This window comes from Anomaloglossus baeobatrachus, chromosome 9, assembly GCF_048569485.1.
Source record: "Anomaloglossus baeobatrachus isolate aAnoBae1 chromosome 9, aAnoBae1.hap1, whole genome shotgun sequence".
NCBI classification, from domain to species: domain Eukaryota; kingdom Metazoa; phylum Chordata; class Amphibia; order Anura; family Aromobatidae; genus Anomaloglossus; species Anomaloglossus baeobatrachus.
This window is the reverse complement of record NC_134361.1, coordinates 162,918,524-162,936,390: the sequence shown is the minus strand read 5'-3', so window position 1 is coordinate 162,936,390 and position 17,867 is coordinate 162,918,524. Positions and strand designations below refer to the sequence as shown.

General features: G+C 47.2%; 9 non-coding genes and 2 pseudogenes across 9 annotated transcripts; all 11 read right to left on the bottom strand.

Annotated features, from left to right (window-relative positions):
• Nucleotides 1-24: 24 nt before the first annotated feature.
• On the bottom strand, nucleotides 25-215 carry LOC142252496 (U2 spliceosomal RNA). Its single transcript, XR_012725871.1, has one exon. It is a non-coding gene; the product is annotated as a U2 spliceosomal RNA (small nuclear RNA).
• Nucleotides 216-1,596: 1,381 nt separating this feature from the next.
• On the bottom strand, nucleotides 1,597-1,787 carry LOC142252495 (U2 spliceosomal RNA). Its single transcript, XR_012725870.1, has one exon. It is a non-coding gene; the product is annotated as a U2 spliceosomal RNA (small nuclear RNA).
• A 1,379-nt stretch (nucleotides 1,788-3,166) lies between these two features.
• On the bottom strand, nucleotides 3,167-3,359 carry LOC142253019 (U2 spliceosomal RNA). The gene has a single exon (XR_012726351.1). It is a non-coding gene; the product is annotated as a U2 spliceosomal RNA (small nuclear RNA).
• A 685-nt stretch (nucleotides 3,360-4,044) lies between these two features.
• LOC142253551 (U2 spliceosomal RNA) lies at nucleotides 4,045-4,193 on the bottom strand (annotated as a pseudogene).
• Nucleotides 4,194-5,574: 1,381 nt separating this feature from the next.
• Nucleotides 5,575-5,765, bottom strand: LOC142252494 (U2 spliceosomal RNA). Its single transcript, XR_012725869.1, has one exon. It is a non-coding gene; the product is annotated as a U2 spliceosomal RNA (small nuclear RNA).
• A 1,377-nt stretch (nucleotides 5,766-7,142) lies between these two features.
• LOC142253528 (U2 spliceosomal RNA) lies at nucleotides 7,143-7,343 on the bottom strand (annotated as a pseudogene).
• Nucleotides 7,344-8,896: 1,553 nt separating this feature from the next.
• On the bottom strand, nucleotides 8,897-9,089 carry LOC142253269 (U2 spliceosomal RNA). The gene has a single exon (XR_012726579.1). It is a non-coding gene; the product is annotated as a U2 spliceosomal RNA (small nuclear RNA).
• Nucleotides 9,090-11,272: 2,183 nt separating this feature from the next.
• On the bottom strand, nucleotides 11,273-11,463 carry LOC142252493 (U2 spliceosomal RNA). The gene has a single exon (XR_012725868.1). It is a non-coding gene; the product is annotated as a U2 spliceosomal RNA (small nuclear RNA).
• A 1,381-nt stretch (nucleotides 11,464-12,844) lies between these two features.
• Nucleotides 12,845-13,040, bottom strand: LOC142253286 (U2 spliceosomal RNA). The gene has a single exon (XR_012726591.1). It is a non-coding gene; the product is annotated as a U2 spliceosomal RNA (small nuclear RNA).
• A 2,179-nt stretch (nucleotides 13,041-15,219) lies between these two features.
• Nucleotides 15,220-15,410, bottom strand: LOC142252492 (U2 spliceosomal RNA). Its single transcript, XR_012725867.1, has one exon. It is a non-coding gene; the product is annotated as a U2 spliceosomal RNA (small nuclear RNA).
• A 1,381-nt stretch (nucleotides 15,411-16,791) lies between these two features.
• LOC142252491 (U2 spliceosomal RNA) lies at nucleotides 16,792-16,982 on the bottom strand. Its single transcript, XR_012725866.1, has one exon. It is a non-coding gene; the product is annotated as a U2 spliceosomal RNA (small nuclear RNA).
• Nucleotides 16,983-17,867: the final 885 nt, after the last annotated feature.

The following is a 17,867-nucleotide window of genomic DNA, read 5'->3' as shown; positions in this document are numbered from 1 at the left end:
TCTGCTTTTGGAAACTGGGTTAAGAAGGGGTGCACCGGTCCTGGAGGTACTGCAATACCAGGTCAATGCGTGGAGTGGACAGAGCAAGCTCTTTTTCCATCTCCCTGTTCTAAAAATCCATTTAATATATGGTCCCCAGATAGGGGACGTATCAGATATTAAACTGATAAGAACAGATACTACACTTGATCTTAGCCAAAAGGCCGAGAAGCGATAACCAGAATTGGTTTGGGCCTCGAGTGGCACCCTGGCCTATGCCGGACACATCTTAGGGAGAGAGAGCGAGAGGGAGACAAACCCACGCCTACACAAGACATTTTGTCACCCAAGCCAACCCTTGAAAAGGCTGCTTTGCAGAGCAAAAACAAGAAGAATGGTGCGTTTTGCAGCCGCCGCCCACTGCAATGAATCTGAATAACTCCTCCTTTTGGGCGCAAGCAACTCCCCTCCCCCTTGCAGTCTTTTCAATTCATGATACAAAAAGACGGACAGGACAGGTTGCCTGACTTTCCGTCACTGCCACCCTTTGCCATCCTTACCCGTAGAAAGCCCTTTCATCATCCCCAAACCCTAATCTTTTCCCTTCCCTTCCCAGCCCCAAACCCTGCCCTCTGTACCCATCTCACCACCCGCATCCCTTCTCCTATCATCCCCCTACCACCCGAGAAAAAAAAAAAAAAAAAAGCTTGCCCCCTCCTTCCACTAGCCCACCTCCCACCCAAAGAGAAACTTCTGCTGCGCAGCTAGCTTTCTAGGCAGCAGCGCTATTGTGATGTCAGCGGGGGGCATTGTGACAAGCCGCCAGTGTTCCGTCTCTTCATGTTGTGCACTGTTCAAACGGAAAATACATCAACAGGCAGACTACAGAAAAGCTTACTAACAAAGGTTAGAGGGGGGCTTTCTCAGAGGGCTTTTTACAGTTTGTCTATTCCCAATTAGCCGTTTAAGTGTACTTAATGAAAGTAGTAATTCTTTCATAGGCCGCCCATTCTTAGTATTTGACGTTCCTTATATTGCGGTATCAGGCTGCGCAGCAGGTTGCAAAACATTCATCACCCATGACTGTCCCCAATTGGGTTCAGAAGCTAAATGTCTATCATGACCTCTCTTTTAGAATGTCCAAGAGCAAGCAAACTCTTCCTCCAGGTGAGGGAGCCAACAGCCCACTCAAGACATCATCATTGCTCAAAGAAAACCCCAAAAACCAATGCATGATAGGAATAAACAGGTAACTTTCTTTGGAGTGGAAGCGGAGAGATCGCACCAGATGCCAATTCTAGATCTTATCACACCTGTGGTCACTGCAGCAGCAGGTGAATCCACTTTGTCCAAAAGGGATCTATTCCATTCAATTGCAAATGATCTAGATAAGACAGAGAACAAGATACTGCAGCACGGGACATAGTCGAGTTGGTCAGGTTGAGTGGTGATGAGTTTGCTATTTGGATGAATAAAGAAAGTAAAAAGTGTGAAAGATAAAAAACAAAAGGAGGAAGTATTGAGGTGCATATGAAGACGTATGCTTTCTTCCAATTCATTAAATCGGGCTAATATGAATCAGGTGAATTGAGTTCTGCTTTTGGAAACTGGGTTAAGAAGGGGTGCACCGGTCCTGGAGGTACTGCAATACCAGGTCAATGCGTGGAGTGGACAGAGCAAGCTCTTTTTCCATCTCCCTGTTCTAAAAATCCATTTAATATATGGTCCCCAGATAGGGGACGTATCAGATATTAAACTGATAAGAACAGATACTACACTTGATCTTAGCCAAAAGGCCGAGAAGCGATAACCAGAATTGGTTTGGGCCTCGAGTGGCACCCTGGCCTATGCCGGACACATCTTAGGGAGAGAGAGCGAGAGGGAGACAAACCCACGCCTACACAAGACATTTTGTCACCCAAGCCAACCCTTGAAAAGGCTGCTTTGCAGAGCAAAAACAAGAAGAATGGTGCGTTTTGCAGCCGCCGCCCACTGCAATGAATCTGAATAACTCCTCCTTTTGGGCGCAAGCAACTCCCCTCCCCCTTGCAGTCTTTTCAATTCATGATACAAAAAGACGGACAGGACAGGTTGCCTGACTTTCCGTCACTGCCACCCTTTGCCATCCTTACCCGTAGAAAGCCCTTTCATCATCCCCAAACCCTAATCTTTTCCCTTCCCTTCCCAGCCCCAAACCCTGCCCTCTGTACCCATCTCACCACCCGCATCCCTTCTCCTATCATCCCCCTACCACCCGAGAAAAAAAAAAAAAAAAGCTTGCCCCCTCCTTCCACTAGCCCACCTCCCACCCAAAGAGAAACTTCTGCTGCGCAGCTAGCTTTCTAGGCAGCAGCGCTATTGTGATGTCAGCGGGGGGCATTGTGACAAGCCGCCAGTGTTCCGTCTCTTCATGTTGTGCACTGTTCAAACGGAAAATACATCAACAGGCAGACTACAGAAAAGCTTACTAACAAAGGTTAGAGGGGGGCTTTCTCAGAGGGCTTTTTACAGTTTGTCTATTCCCAATTAGCCGTTTAAGTGTACTTAATGAAAGTAGTAATTCTTTCATAGGCCGCCCATTCTTAGTATTTGACGTTCCTTATATTGCGGTATCAGGCTGCGCAGCAGGTTGCAAAACATTCATCACCCATGACTGTCCCCAATTGGGTTCAGAAGCTAAATGTCTATCATGACCTCTCTTTTAGAATGTCCAAGAGCAAGCAAACTCTTCCTCCAGGTGAGGGAGCCAACAGCCCACTCAAGACATCATCATTGCTCAAAGAAAACCCCAAAAACCAATGCATGATAGGAATAAACAGGTAACTTTCTTTGGAGTGGAAGCGGAGAGATCGCACCAGATGCCAATTCTAGATCTTATCACACCTGTGGTCACTGCAGCAGCAGGTGAATCCACTTTGTCCAAAAGGGATCTATTCCATTCAATTGCAAATGATCTAGATAAGACAGAGAACAAGATACTGCAGCACGGGACATAGTCGAGTTGGTCAGGTTGAGTGGTGATGAGTTTGCTATTTGGATGAATAAAGAAAGTAAAAAGTGTGAAAGATAAAAAACAAAAGGAGGAAGTATTGAGGTGCATATGAAGACGTATGCTTTCTTCCAATTCATTAAATCGGGCTAATATGAATCAGGTGAATTGAGTTCTGCTTTTGGAAACTGGGTTAAGAAGGGGTGCACCGGTCCTGGAGGTACTGCAATACCAGGTCAATGCGTGGAGTGGACAGAGCAAGCTCTTTTTCCATCTCCCTGTTCTAAAAATCCATTTAATATATGGTCCCCAGATAGGGGACGTATCAGATATTAAACTGATAAGAACAGATTTTTGATTTAATGAAGCTTTCCAAAGCACCACAAAAAATGCATGACCGAAGTCACACCAAAAACAGTGCAAAGGCTAGGATTCGTGTGGACCCCACTGTGAGGAGAGGGTCCCCAAAAATCAACCCCGTCCCTCCGAGCCAGAAGGCCACAGCAAGGGTCAGGGATCTTCGGTGCTCCCCCAAGCCGAAGCCTGGTTGAGCCTTGTCGTTGCTCCCAGCGTCCACCCAGGCATCTTACCCAAGTGGAGTAGAGAGCTACTAGTTGTTGGTTTCGCAGCCGAAACTGCCCGGACCGTCAACCGGTGTTGGTTTCTCAGCCCAAGGCTAACCGGACCTCCAACCGGGTGTTGGTTTCTCAGCCGAAGCTGACCCAGACCTCCAACCGGGTGTTGGTTTCTCAGCCGAAGCTGACCCAGACCTCCAACCGGGTGTTAGTTTCTCAGCCCAAAGCTGACCAGACCTCCGACCGGGATTGTAAAAATTTCCCTTCCTAGCCAGAAGGCCGGGATAGGGTAATATGCTCAAAAAGTATGAAAAGGCAAGGTACGGTGTGCTACAGAGCCCAAGGCTTGCCGGGGTCCCAAGCCAGCAAGCTCAGACTCACTCCAGGGTCGTCAGTCCTGGGGCACGTTGTACCATAGCCCCCCACCCTTACTCAGTCTAATAGCCTCGATCCTGGTAGGGCCATGTTTTCCTCTAGATGAATATACTATCCACCCAGAGTACTAGCAAGCGCAACCTTCCAGTGTGCATTGTATCATTGTACTAAGGTGGCCTGGAGCTTAAACCACCTCTTCGAACAACACTACACTTGATCTTAACTGATAAGAACAGATACTACACTTGATCTTAGCCAAAAGGCCGAGAAGCGATAACCAGAATTGGTTTGGGCCTCGAGTGGCACCCTGGCCTATGCCGGACACATCTTAGGGAGAGAGAGCGAGAGGGAGACAAACCCACGCCTACACAAGACATTTTGTCACCCAAGCCAACCCTTGAAAAGGCTGCTTTGCAGAGCAAAAACAAGAAGAATGGTGCGTTTTGCAGCCGCCGCCCACTGCAATGAATCTGAATAACTCCTCCTTTTGGGCGCAAGCAACTCCCCTCCCCCTTGCAGTCTTTTCAATTCATGATACAAAAAGACGGACAGGACAGGTTGCCTGACTTTCCGTCACTGCCACCCTTTGCCATCCTTACCCGTAGAAAGCCCTTTCATCATCCCCAAACCCTAATCTTTTCCCTTCCCTTCCCAGCCCCAAACCCTGCCCTCTGTACCCATCTCACCACCCGCATCCCTTCTCCTATCATCCCCCTAACACCCGAGAAAAAAAAAAAAAAAAAAGCTTGCCCCCTCCTTCCACTAGCCCACCTCCCACCCAAAGAGAAACTTCTGCTGCGCAGCTAGCTTTCTAGGCAGCAGCGCTATTGTGATGTCAGCGGGGGGCATTGTGACAAGCCGCCAGTGTTCCGTCTCTTCATGTTGTGCACTGTTCAAACGGAAAATACATCAACAGGCAGACTACAGAAAAGCTTACTAACAAAGGTTAGAGGGGGGCTTTCTCAGAGGGCTTTTTACAGTTTGTCTATTCCCAATTAGCCGTTTAAGTGTACTTAATGAAAGTAGTAATTCTTTCATAGGCCGCCCATTCTTAGTATTTGACGTTCCTTATATTGCGGTATCAGGCTGCGCAGCAGGTTGCAAAACATTCATCACCCATGACTGTCCCCAATTGGGTTCAGAAGCTAAATGTCTATCATGACCTCTCTTTTAGAATGTCCAAGAGCAAGCAAACTCTTCCTCCAGGTGAGGGAGCCAACAGCCCACTCAAGACATCATCATTGCTCAAAGAAAACCCCAAAAACCAATGCATGATAGGAATAAACAGGTAACTTTCTTTGGAGTGGAAGCGGAGAGATCGCACCAGATGCCAATTCTAGATCTTATCACACCTGTGGTCACTGCAGCAGCAGGTGAATCCACTTTGTCCAAAAGGGATCTATTCCATTCAATTGCAAATGATCTAGATAAGACAGAGAACAAGATACTGCAGCACGGGACATAGTCGAGTTGGTCAGGTTGAGTGGTGATGAGTTTGCTATTTGGATGAATAAAGAAAGTAAAAAGTGTGAAAGATAAAAAACAAAAGGAGGAAGTATTGAGGTGCATATGAAGACGTATGCTTTCTTCCAATTCATTAAATCGGGCTAATATGAATCAGGTGAATTGAGTTCTGCTTTTGGAAACTGGGTTAAGAAGGGGTGCACCGGTCCTGGAGGTACTGCAATACCAGGTCAATGCGTGGAGTGGACAGAGCAAGCTCTTTTTCCATCTCCCTGTTCTAAAAATCCATTTAATATATGGTCCCCAGATAGGGGACGTATCAGATATTAAACTGATAAGAACAGATACTACACTTGATCTTAGCCAAAAGGCCGAGAAGCGATAACCAGAATTGGTTTGGGCCTCGAGTGGCACCCTGGCCTATGCCGGACACATCTTAGGGAGAGAGAGCGAGAGGGAGACAAACCCACGCCTACACAAGACATTTTGTCACCCAAGCCAACCCTTGAAAAGGCTGCTTTGCAGAGCAAAAACAAGAAGAATGGTGCGTTTTGCAGCCGCCGCCCACTGCAATGAATCTGAATAACTCCTCCTTTTGGGCGCAAGCAACTCCCCTCCCCCTTGCAGTCTTTTCAATTCATGATACAAAAAGACGGACAGGACAGGTTGCCTGACTTTCCGTCACTGCCACCCTTTGCCATCCTTACCCGTAGAAAGCCCTTTCATCATCCCCAAACCCTAATCTTTTCCCTTCCCTTCCCAGCCCCAAACCCTGCCCTCTGTACCCATCTCACCACCCGCATCCCTTCTCCTATCATCCCCCTACCACCCGAGAAAAAAAAAAAAAAGCTTGCCCCCTCCTTCCACTAGCCCACCTCCCACCCAAAGAGAAACTTCTGCTGCGCAGCTAGCTTTCTAGGCAGCAGCGCTATTGTGATGTCAGCGGGGGGCATTGTGACAAGCCGCCAGTGTTCCGTCTCTTCATGTTGTGCACTGTTCAAACGGAAAATACATCAACAGGCAGACTACAGAAAAGCTTACTAACAAAGGTTAGAGGGGGGCTTTCTCAGAGGGCTTTTTACAGTTTGTCTATTCCCAATTAGCCGTTTAAGTGTACTTAATGAAAGTAGTAATTCTTTCATAGGCCGCCCATTCTTAGTATTTGACGTTCCTTATATTGCGGTATCAGGCTGCGCAGCAGGTTGCAAAACATTCATCACCCATGACTGTCCCCAATTGGGTTCAGAAGCTAAATGTCTATCATGACCTCTCTTTTAGAATGTCCAAGAGCAAGCAAACTCTTCCTCCAGGTGAGGGAGCCAACAGCCCACTCAAGACATCATCATTGCTCAAAGAAAACCCCAAAAACCAATGCATGATAGGAATAAACAGGTAACTTTCTTTGGAGTGGAAGCGGAGAGATCGCACCAGATGCCAATTCTAGATCTTATCACACCTGTGGTCACTGCAGCAGCAGGTGAATCCACTTTGTCCAAAAGGGATCTATTCCATTCAATTGCAAATGATCTAGATAAGACAGAGAACAAGATACTGCAGCACGGGACATAGTCGAGTTGGTCAGGTTGAGTGGTGATGAGTTTGCTATTTGGATGAATAAAGAAAGTAAAAAGTGTGAAAGATAAAAAACAAAAGGAGGAAGTATTGAGGTGCATATGAAGACGTATGCTTTCTTCCAATTCATTAAATCGGGCTAATATGAATCAGGTGAATTGAGTTCTGCTTTTGGAAACTGGGTTAAGAAGGGGTGCACCGGTCCTGGAGGTACTGCAATACCAGGTCAATGCGTGGAGTGGACAGAGCAAGCTCTTTTTCCATCTCCCTGTTCTAAAAAGCCATTTAATATATGGTCCCCAGATAGGGGACGTATCAGATATTAAACTGATAAGAACAGATTTTTTTTTTTTTTTTTTTTTTTTTTGAAGGATGAGTTTGAAAATAATAAAGTGACCGCCTCTCGTTGCCCAGGTAACCGTCCGTCACAAGAGGGCTATGACATCCTACGATGCACACTCCCCCAAGGTCAGCAGTTGTGCAATACCCTGGCACCTTTCAGCACCAACCAAGGTAGTACCCTCCCAAACTACACTTGATCTTAGCCAAAAGGCCGAGAAGCGATAACCAGAATTGGTTTGGGCCTCGAGTGGCACCCTGGCCTATGCCGGACACATCTTAGGGAGAGAGAGCGAGAGGGAGACAAACCCACGCCTACACAAGACATTTTGTCACCCAAGCCAACCCTTGAAAAGGCTGCTTTGCAGAGCAAAAACAAGAAGAATGGTGCGTTTTGCAGCCGCCGCCCACTGCAATGAATCTGAATAACTCCTCCTTTTGGGCGCAAGCAACTCCCCTCCCCCTTGCAGTCTTTTCAATTCATGATACAAAAAGACGGACAGGACAGGTTGCCTGACTTTCCGTCACTGCCACCCTTTGCCATCCTTACCCGTAGAAAGCCCTTTCATCATCCCCAAACCCTAATCTTTTCCCTTCCCTTCCCAGCCCCAAACCCTGCCCTCTGTACCCATCTCACCACCCGCATCCCTTCTCCTATCATCCCCCTACCACCCGAGAAAAAAAAAAAAAAGCTTGCCCCCTCCTTCCACTAGCCCACCTCCCACCCAAAGAGAAACTTCTGCTGCGCAGCTAGCTTTCTAGGCAGCAGCGCTATTGTGATGTCAGCGGGGGGCATTGTGACAAGCCGCCAGTGTTCCGTCTCTTCATGTTGTGCACTGTTCAAACGGAAAATACATCAACAGGCAGACTACAGAAAAGCTTACTAACAAAGGTTAGAGGGGGGCTTTCTCAGAGGGCTTTTTACAGTTTGTCTATTCCCAATTAGCCGTTTAAGTGTACTTAATGAAAGTAGTAATTCTTTCATAGGCCGCCCATTCTTAGTATTTGACGTTCCTTATATTGCGGTATCAGGCTGCGCAGCAGGTTGCAAAACATTCATCACCCATGACTGTCCCCAATTGGGTTCAGAAGCTAAATGTCTATCATGACCTCTCTTTTAGAATGTCCAAGAGCAAGCAAACTCTTCCTCCAGGTGAGGGAGCCAACAGCCCACTCAAGACATCATCATTGCTCAAAGAAAACCCCAAAAACCAATGCATGATAGGAATAAACAGGTAACTTTCTTTGGAGTGGAAGCGGAGAGATCGCACCAGATGCCAATTCTAGATCTTATCACACCTGTGGTCACTGCAGCAGCAGGTGAATCCACTTTGTCCAAAAGGGATCTATTCCATTCAATTGCAAATGATCTAGATAAGACAGAGAACAAGATACTGCAGCACGGGACATAGTCGAGTTGGTCAGGTTGAGTGGTGATGAGTTTGCTATTTGGATGAATAAAGAAAGTAAAAAGTGTGAAAGATAAAAAACAAAAGGAGGAAGTATTGAGGTGCATATGAAGACGTATGCTTTCTTCCAATTCATTAAATCGGGCTAATATGAATCAGGTGAATTGAGTTCTGCTTTTGGAAACTGGGTTAAGAAGGGGTGCACCGGTCCTGGAGGTACTGCAATACCAGGTCAATGCGTGGAGTGGACAGAGCAAGCTCTTTTTCCATCTCCCTGTTCTAAAAAGCCATTTAATATATGGTCCCCAGATAGGGGACGTATCAGATATTAAACTGATAAGAACAGATTTTTGATTTAATGAAGCTTTCCAAAGCACCACAAAAAATGCATGACCGAAGTCACACCAAAAACAGTGCAAAGGCTAGGATTCGTGTGGACCCCACCGTGAGGAGAGGGTCCCCAAAAATCAACCCCATCCCTCCGAGCCAGAAGGCCACAGCAAGGGTCAGGGATCTTCGGTGCTCCCCCAAGCCGAAGCCTGGTTGAGCCTTGTCGTTGCTCCCAGCGTCCACCCAGGCATCTTACCCAAGTGGAGTAGAGAGCTACTAGTTGTTGGTTTCGCAGCCGAAACTGCCCGGACCGTCAACCGGTGTTGGTTTCTCAGCCCAAGGCTAACCGGACCTCCAACCGGGTGTTGGTTTCTCAGCCGAATCTGACCCAGACCTCCAACCGGGTGTTGGTTTCTCAGCCGAAGCTGACCCGGACCTCCAACCGGGTGTTAGTTTCTCAGCCCAAAGCTGACCAGACCTCCGACCGGGATTATAAAAATTTCCCTTCCTAGCCAGAAGGCCGGGATAGGGTAATATGCTCAAAAAGTATGAAAAGGCAAGGTACGGTGTGCTACAGAGCCCAAGGCTTGCCGGGGTCCCAAGCCAGCAAGCTCAGACTCACTCCAGGGTCGTCAGTCCTGGGGCACGTTGTACCATAGCCCCCCATCCTTACTCAGTCTAATAGCCTTGATCCTGGTAGGGCCATGTTTTCCTCTAGATGAATATACTATCCACCCAGAGTACTAGCAAGCGCAACCTTCCAGTGTGCATTGTATCATTGTACTAAGGTGGCCTGGAGCTTAAACCACCTCTTCGAACAACACTACACATGATCTTAGCCAAAAGGCCGAGAAGCGATAACCAGAATTGGTTTGGGCCTCGAGTGGCACCCTGGCCTATGCCGGACACATCTTAGGGAGAGAGAGCGAGAGGGAGACAAACCCACGCCTACACAAGACATTTTGTCACCCAAGCCAACCCTTGAAAAGGCTGCTTTGCAGAGCAAAAACAAGAAGAATGGTGCGTTTTGCAGCCGCCGCCCACTGCAATGAATCTGAATAACTCCTCCTTTTGGGCGCAAGCAACTCCCCTCCCCCTTGCAGTCTTTTCAATTCATGATACAAAAAGACGGACAGGACAGGTTGCCTGACTTTCCGTCACTGCCACCCTTTGCCATCCTTACCCGTAGAAAGCCCTTTCATCATCCCCAAACCCTAATCTTTTCCCTTCCCTTCCCAGCCCCAAACCCTGCCCTCTGTACCCATCTCACCACCCGCATCCCTTCTCCTATCATCCCCCTACCACCCGAGAAAAAAAAAAAAAAAAAAGCTTGCCCCCTCCTTCCACTAGCCCGCCTCCCACCCAAAGAGAAACTTCTGCTGCGCAGCTAGCTTTCTAGGCAGCAGCGCTATTGTGATGTCAGCGGGGGGCATTGTGACAAGCCGCCAGTGTTCCGTCTCTTCATGTTGTGCACTGTTCAAACGGAAAATACATCAACAGGCAGACTACAGAAAAGCTTACTAACAAAGGTTAGAGGGGGGCTTTCTCAGAAGGCTTTTTACAGTTTGTCTATTCCCAATTAGCCGTTTAAGTGTACTTAATGAAAGTAGTAATTCTTTCATAGGCCGCCCATTCTTAGTATTTGACGTTCCTTATATTGCGGTATCAGGCTGCGCAGCAGGTTGCAAAACATTCATCACCCATGACTGTCCCCAATTGGGTTCAGAAGCTAAATGTCTATCATGACCTCTCTTTTAGAATGTCCAAGAGCAAGCAAACTCTTCCTCCAGGTGAGGGAGCCAACAGCCCACTCAAGACATCATCATTGCTCAAAGAAAACCCCAAAAACCAATGCATGATAGGAATAAACAGGTAACTTTCTTTGGAGTGGAAGCGGAGAGATCGCACCAGATGCCAATTCTAGATCTTATCACACCTGTGGTCACTGCAGCAGCAGGTGAATCCACTTTGTCCAAAAGGGATCTATTCCATTCAATTGCAAATGATCTAGATAAGACAGAGAACAAGATACTGCAGCACGGGACATAGTCGAGTTGGTCAGGTTGAGTGGTGATGAGTTTGCTATTTGGATGAATAAAGAAAGTAAAAAGTGTGAAAGATAAAAAACAAAAGGAGGAAGTATTGAGGTGCATATGAAGACGTATGCTTTCTTCCAATTCATTAAATCGGGCTAATATGAATCAGGTGAATTGAGTTCTGCTTTTGGAAACTGGGTTAAGAAGGGGTGCACCGGTCCTGGAGGTACTGCAATACCAGGTCAATGCGTGGAGTGGACAGAGCAAGCTCTTTTTCCATCTCCCTGTTCTAAAAATCCATTTAATATATGGTCCCCAGATAGGGGACGTATCAGATATTAAACTGATAAGAACAGATACTACACTTGATCTTAGCCAAAAGGCCGAGAAGCGATAACCAGAATTGGTTTGGGCCTCGAGTGGCACCCTGGCCTATGCCGGACACATCTTAGGGAGAGAGAGCGAGAGGGAGACAAACCCACGCCTACACAAGACATTTTGTCACCCAAGCCAACCCTTGAAAAGGCTGCTTTGCAGAGCAAAAACAAGAAGAATGGTGCGTTTTGCAGCCGCCGCCCACTGCAATGAATCTGAATAACTCCTCCTTTTGGGCGCAAGCAACTCCCCTCCCCCTTGCAGTCTTTTCAATTCATGATACAAAAAGACGGACAGGACAGGTTGCCTGACTTTCCGTCACTGCCACCCTTTGCCATCCTTACCCGTAGAAAGCCCTTTCATCATCCCCAAACCCTAATCTTTTCCCCTCCCTTCCCAGCCCCAAACCCTGCCCTCTGTACCCATCTCACCACCCGCATCCCTTCTCCTATCATCCCCCTACCACCCGAGAAAAAAAAAAAAAAAAAAGCTTGCCCCCTCCTTCCACTAGCCCACCTCCCACCCAAAGAGAAACTTCTGCTGCGCAGCTAGCTTTCTAGGCAGCAGCGCTATTGTGATGTCAGCGGGGGGCATTGTGACAAGCCGCCAGTGTTCCGTGTCTTCATGTTGTGCACTGTTCAAACGGAAAATACATCAACAGGCAGACTACAGAAAAGCTTACTAACAAAGGTTAGAGGGGGGCTTTCTCAGAGGGCTTTTTACAGTTTGTCTATTCCCAATTAGCCGTTTAAGTGTACTTAATGAAAGTAGTAATTCTTTCATAGGCCGCCCATTCTTAGTATTTGACGTTCCTTATATTGCGGTATCAGGCTGCGCAGCAGGTTGCAAAACATTCATCACCCATGACTGTCCCCAATTGGGTTCAGAAGCTAAATGTCTATCATGACCTCTCTTTTAGAATGTCCAAGAGCAAGCAAACTCTTCCTCCAGGTGAGGGAGCCAACAGCCCACTCAAGACATCATCATTGCTCAAAGAAAACCCCAAAAACCAATGCATGATAGGAATAAACAGGTAACTTTCTTTGGAGTGGAAGCGGAGAGATCGCACCAGATGCCAATTCTAGATCTTATCACACCTGTGGTCACTGCAGCAGCAGGTGAATCCACTTTGTCCAAAAGGGATCTATTCCATTCAATTGCAAATGATCTAGATAAGACAGAGAACAAGATACTGCAGCACGGGACATAGTCGAGTTGGTCAGGTTGAGTGGTGATGAGTTTGCTATTTGGATGAATAAAGAAAGTAAAAAGTGTGAAAGATAAAAAACAAAAGGAGGAAGTATTGAGGTGCATATGAAGACGTATGCTTTCTTCCAATTCATTAAATCGGGCTAATATGAATCAGGTGAATTGAGTTCTGCTTTTGGAAACTGGGTTAAGAAGGGGTGCACCGGTCCTGGAGGTACTGCAATACCAGGTCAATGCGTGGAGTGGACAGAGCAAGCTCTTTTTCCATCTCCCTGTTCTAAAAATCCATTTAATATATGGTCCCCAGATAGGGAACGTATCAGATATTAAACTGATAAGAACAGATTTTGATTTAATGAAGCTTTCCAAAGCACCACAAAAAATGCATGACCGAAGTCACACCAAAAACAGTGCAAAGGCTAGGATTCGTGTGGACCCCACCGTGAGGAGAGGGTCCCCAAAAATCAACCCCGTCCCTCCGAGCCAGAAGGCCACAGCAAGGGTCAGGGATCTTCGGTGCTCCCCCAAGCCGAAGCCTGGTTGAGCCTTGTCGTTGCTCCCAGCGTCCACCCAGGCATATTACCCAAGTGGAGTAGAGAGCTACTAGTTGTTGGTTTCGCAGCCGAAACTGCCCGGACCGTCAACCGGTGTTGGTTTCTCAGCCCAAGGCTAACCGGACCTCCAACCGGGTGTTGGTTTCTCAGCCGAAGCTGACCCAGACCTCCAACCGGGTGTTGGTTTCTCAGCCGAAGCTGACCCGGACCTCCAACCGGGTGTTAGTTTCTCAGCCCAAAGCTGACCAGACCTCCAACCGGGATTATAAAAATTTCCCTTCCTAGCCAGAAGGCCGGGATAGGGTAATATGCTCAAAAAGTATGAAAAGGCAAGGTACGGTGTGCTACAGAGCCCAAGGCTTGCCGGGGTTCCAATCCAGCAAGCTCAGACTCACTCCAGGGTCGTCAGTCCTGGGGCACGTTGTACCATAGCCCCCCATCCTTACTCAGTCTAATAGCCTCGATCCTGGTAAGGCCATGTTTTCCACTAGATGAATATACTATCCACCCAGAGTACTAGCAAGCGCAACCTTCCAGTGTGCATTGTATCATTGTACTAAGGTGGCCTGGAGCTTAAACCACCTTTTCGAACAACACTACACTTGATCTTAGCCAAAAGGCCGAGAAGCGATAACCAGAATTGGTTTGGGCCTCGAGTGGCACCCTGGCCTATGCCGGACACATCTTAGGGAGAGAGAGCGAGAGGGAGACAAACCCACGCCTACACAAGACATTTTGTCACCCAAGCCAACCCTTGAAAAGGCTGCTTTGCAGAGCAAAAACAAGAAGAATGGTGCGTTTTGCAGCCGCCGCCCACTGCAATGAATCTGAATAACTCCTCCTTTTGGGCGCAAGCAACTCCCCTCCCCCTTGCAGTCTTTTCAATTCATGATACAAAAAGACGGACAGGACAGGTTGCCTGACTTTCCGTCACTGCCACCCTTTGCCATCCTTACCCGTAGAAAGCCCTTTCATCATCCCCAAACCCTAATCTTTTCCCTTCCCTTCCCAGCCCCAAACCCTGCCCTCTGTACCCATCTCACCACCCGCATCCCTTCTCCTATCATCCCCCTACCACCCGAGAAAAAAAAAAAAAAAAAAGCTTGCCCCCTCCTTCCACTAGCCCACCTCCCACCCAAAGAGAAACTTCTGCTGCGCAGCTAGCTTTCTAGGCAGCAGCGCTATTGTGATGTCAGCGGGGGGCATTGTGACAAGCCGCCAGTGTTCCGTCTCTTCATGTTGTGCACTGTTCAAACGGAAAATACATCAACAGGCAGACTACAGAAAAGCTTACTAACAAAGGTTAGAGGGGGGCTTTCTCAGAGGGCTTTTTACAGTTTGTCTATTCCCAATTAGCCGTTTAAGTGTACTTAATGAAAGTAGTAATTCTTTCATAGGCCGCCCATTCTTAGTATTTGACGTTCCTTATATTGCGGTATCAGGCTGCGCAGCAGGTTGCAAAACATTCATCACCCATGACTGTCCCCAATTGGGTTCAGAAGCTAAATGTCTATCATGACCTCTCTTTTAGAATGTCCAAGAGCAAGCAAACTCTTCCTCCAGGTGAGGGAGCCAACAGCCCACTCAAGACATCATCATTGCTCAAAGAAAACCCCAAAAACCAATGCATGATAGGAATAAACAGGTAACTTTCTTTGGAGTGGAAGCGGAGAGATCGCACCAGATGCCAATTCTAGATCTTATCACACCTGTGGTCACTGCAGCAGCAGGTGAATCCACTTTGTCCAAAAGGGATCTATTCCATTCAATTGCAAATGATCTAGATAAGACAGAGAACAAGATACTGCAGCACGGGACATAGTCGAGTTGGTCAGGTTGAGTGGTGATGAGTTTGCTATTTGGATGAATAAAGAAAGTAAAAAGTGTGAAAGATAAAAAACAAAAGGAGGAAGTATTGAGGTGCATATGAAGACGTATGCTTTCTTCCAATTCATTAAATCGGGCTAATATGAATCAGGTGAATTGAGTTCTGCTTTTGGAAACTGGGTTAAGAAGGGGTGCACCGGTCCTGGAGGTACTGCAATACCAGGTCAATGCGTGGAGTGGACAGAGCAAGCTCTTTTTCCATCTCCCTGTTCTAAAAATCCATTTAATATATGGTCCCCAGATAGGGGACGTATCAGATATTAAACTGATAAGAACAGATACTACACTTGATCTTAGCCAAAAGGCCGAGAAGCGATAACCAGAATTGGTTTGGGCCTCGAGTGGCACCCTGGCCTATGCCGGACACATCTTAGGGAGAGAGAGCGAGAGGGAGACAAACCCACGCCTACACAAGACATTTTGTCACCCAAGCCAACCCTTGAAAAGGCTGCTTTGCAGAGCAAAAACAAGAAGAATGGTGCGTTTTGCAGCCGCCGCCCACTGCAATGAATCTGAATAACTCCTCCTTTTGGGCGCAAGCAACTCCCCTCCCCCTTGCAGTCTTTTCAATTCATGATACAAAAAGACGGACAGGACAGGTTGCCTGACTTTCCGTCACTGCCACCCTTTGCCATCCTTACCCGTAGAAAGCCCTTTCATCATCCCCAAACCCTAATCTTTTCCCTTCCCTTCCCAGCCCCAAACCCTGCCCTCTGTACCCATCTCACCACCCGCATCCCTTCTCCTATCATCCCCCTACCACCCGAGAAAAAAAAAAAAAAAAAAGCTTGCCCCCTCCTTCCACTAGCCCACCTCCCACCCAAAGAGAAACTTCTGCTGTGCATCTAGCTTTCTAGGCAGCAGCGCTATTGTGATGTCAGCGGGGGGCATTGTGACAAGCCGCCAGTGTTCCGTCTCTTCATGTTGTGCACTGTTCAAACGGAAAATACATCAACAGGCAGACTACAGAAAAGCTTACTAACAAAGGTTAGAGGGGGGCTTTCTCAGAGGGCTTTTTACAGTTTGTCTATTCCCAATTAGCCGTTTAAGTGTACTTAATGAAAGTAGTAATTCTTTCATAGGCCGCCCATTCTTAGTATTTGACGTTCCTTATATTGCGGTATCAGGCTGCGCAGCAGGTTGCAAAACATTCATCACCCATGACTGTCCCCAATTGGGTTCAGAAGCTAAATGTCTATCATGACCTCTCTTTTAGAATGTCCAAGAGCAAGCAAACTCTTCCTCCAGGTGAGGGAGCCAACAGCCCACTCAAGACATCATCATTGCTCAAAGAAAACCCCAAAAACCAATGCATGATAGGAATAAACAGGTAACTTTCTTTGGAGTGGAAGCGGAGAGATCGCACCAGATGCCAATTCTAGATCTTATCACACCTGTGGTCACTGCAGCAGCAGGTGAATCCACTTTGTCCAAAAGGGATCTATTCCATTCAATTGCAAATGATCTAGATAAGACAGAGAACAAGATACTGCAGCACGGGACATAGTCGAGTTGGTCAGGTTGAGTGGTGATGAGTTTGCTATTTGGATGAATAAAGAAAGTAAAAAGTGTGAAAGATAAAAAACAAAAGGAGGAAGTATTGAGGTGCATATGAAGACGTATGCTTTCTTCCAATTCATTAAATCGGGCTAATATGAATCAGGTGAATTGAGTTCTGCTTTTGGAAACTGGGTTAAAAAGGGGTGCACCGGTCCTGGAGGTACTGCAATACCAGGTCAATGCGTGGAGTGGACAGAGCAAGCTCTTTTTCCATCTCCCTGTTCTAAAAATCCATTTAATATATGGTCCCCAGATAGGGGACGTATCAGATATTAAACTGATAAGAACAGATACTACACTTGATCTTAGCCAAAAGGCCGAGAAGCGATAACCAGAATTGGTTTGGGCCTCGAGTGGCACCCTGGCCTATGCCGGACACATCTTAGGGAGAGAGAGTGAGAGGGAGACAAACCCACGCCTACACAAGACATTTTGTCACCCAAGCCAACCCTTGAAAAGGCTGCTTTGCAGAGCAAAAACAAGAAGAATGGTGCGTTTTGCAGCCGCCGCCCACTGCAATGAATCTGAATAACTCCTCCTTTTGGGCGCAAGCAACTCCCCTCCCCCTTGCAGTCTTTTCAATTCATGATACAAAAAGACGGACAGGACAGGTTGCCTGACTTTCCGTCACTGCCACCCTTTGCCATCCTTACCCGTAGAAAGCCCTTTCATCATCCCCAAACCCTAATCTTTTCCCTTCCCTTCCCAGCCCCAAACCCTGCCCTCTGTACCCATCTCACCACCCGCATCACTTCTCCTATCATCCCCCTACCACCCGAGAAAAAAAAAAAAAAAAAGCTTGCCCCCTCCTTCCACTAGCCCACCTCCCACCCAAAGAGAAACTTCTGCTGCGCAGCTAGCTTTCTAGGCAGCAGCGCTATTGTGATGTCAGCGGGGGGCATTGTGACAAGCCGCCAGTGTTCCGTCTCTTCATGTTGTGCACTGTTCAAACGGAAAATACATCAACAGGCAGACTACAGAAAAGCTTACTAACAAAGGTTAGAGGGGGGCTTTCTCAGAGGGCTTTTTACAGTTTGTCTATTCCCAATTAGCCGTTTAAGTGTACTTAATGAAAGTAGTAATTCTTTCATAGGCCGCCCATTCTTAGTATTTGACGTTCCTTATATTGCGGTATCAGGCTGCGCAGCAGGTTGCAAAACATTCATCACCCATGACTGTCCCCAATTGGGTTCAGAAGCTAAATGTCTATCATG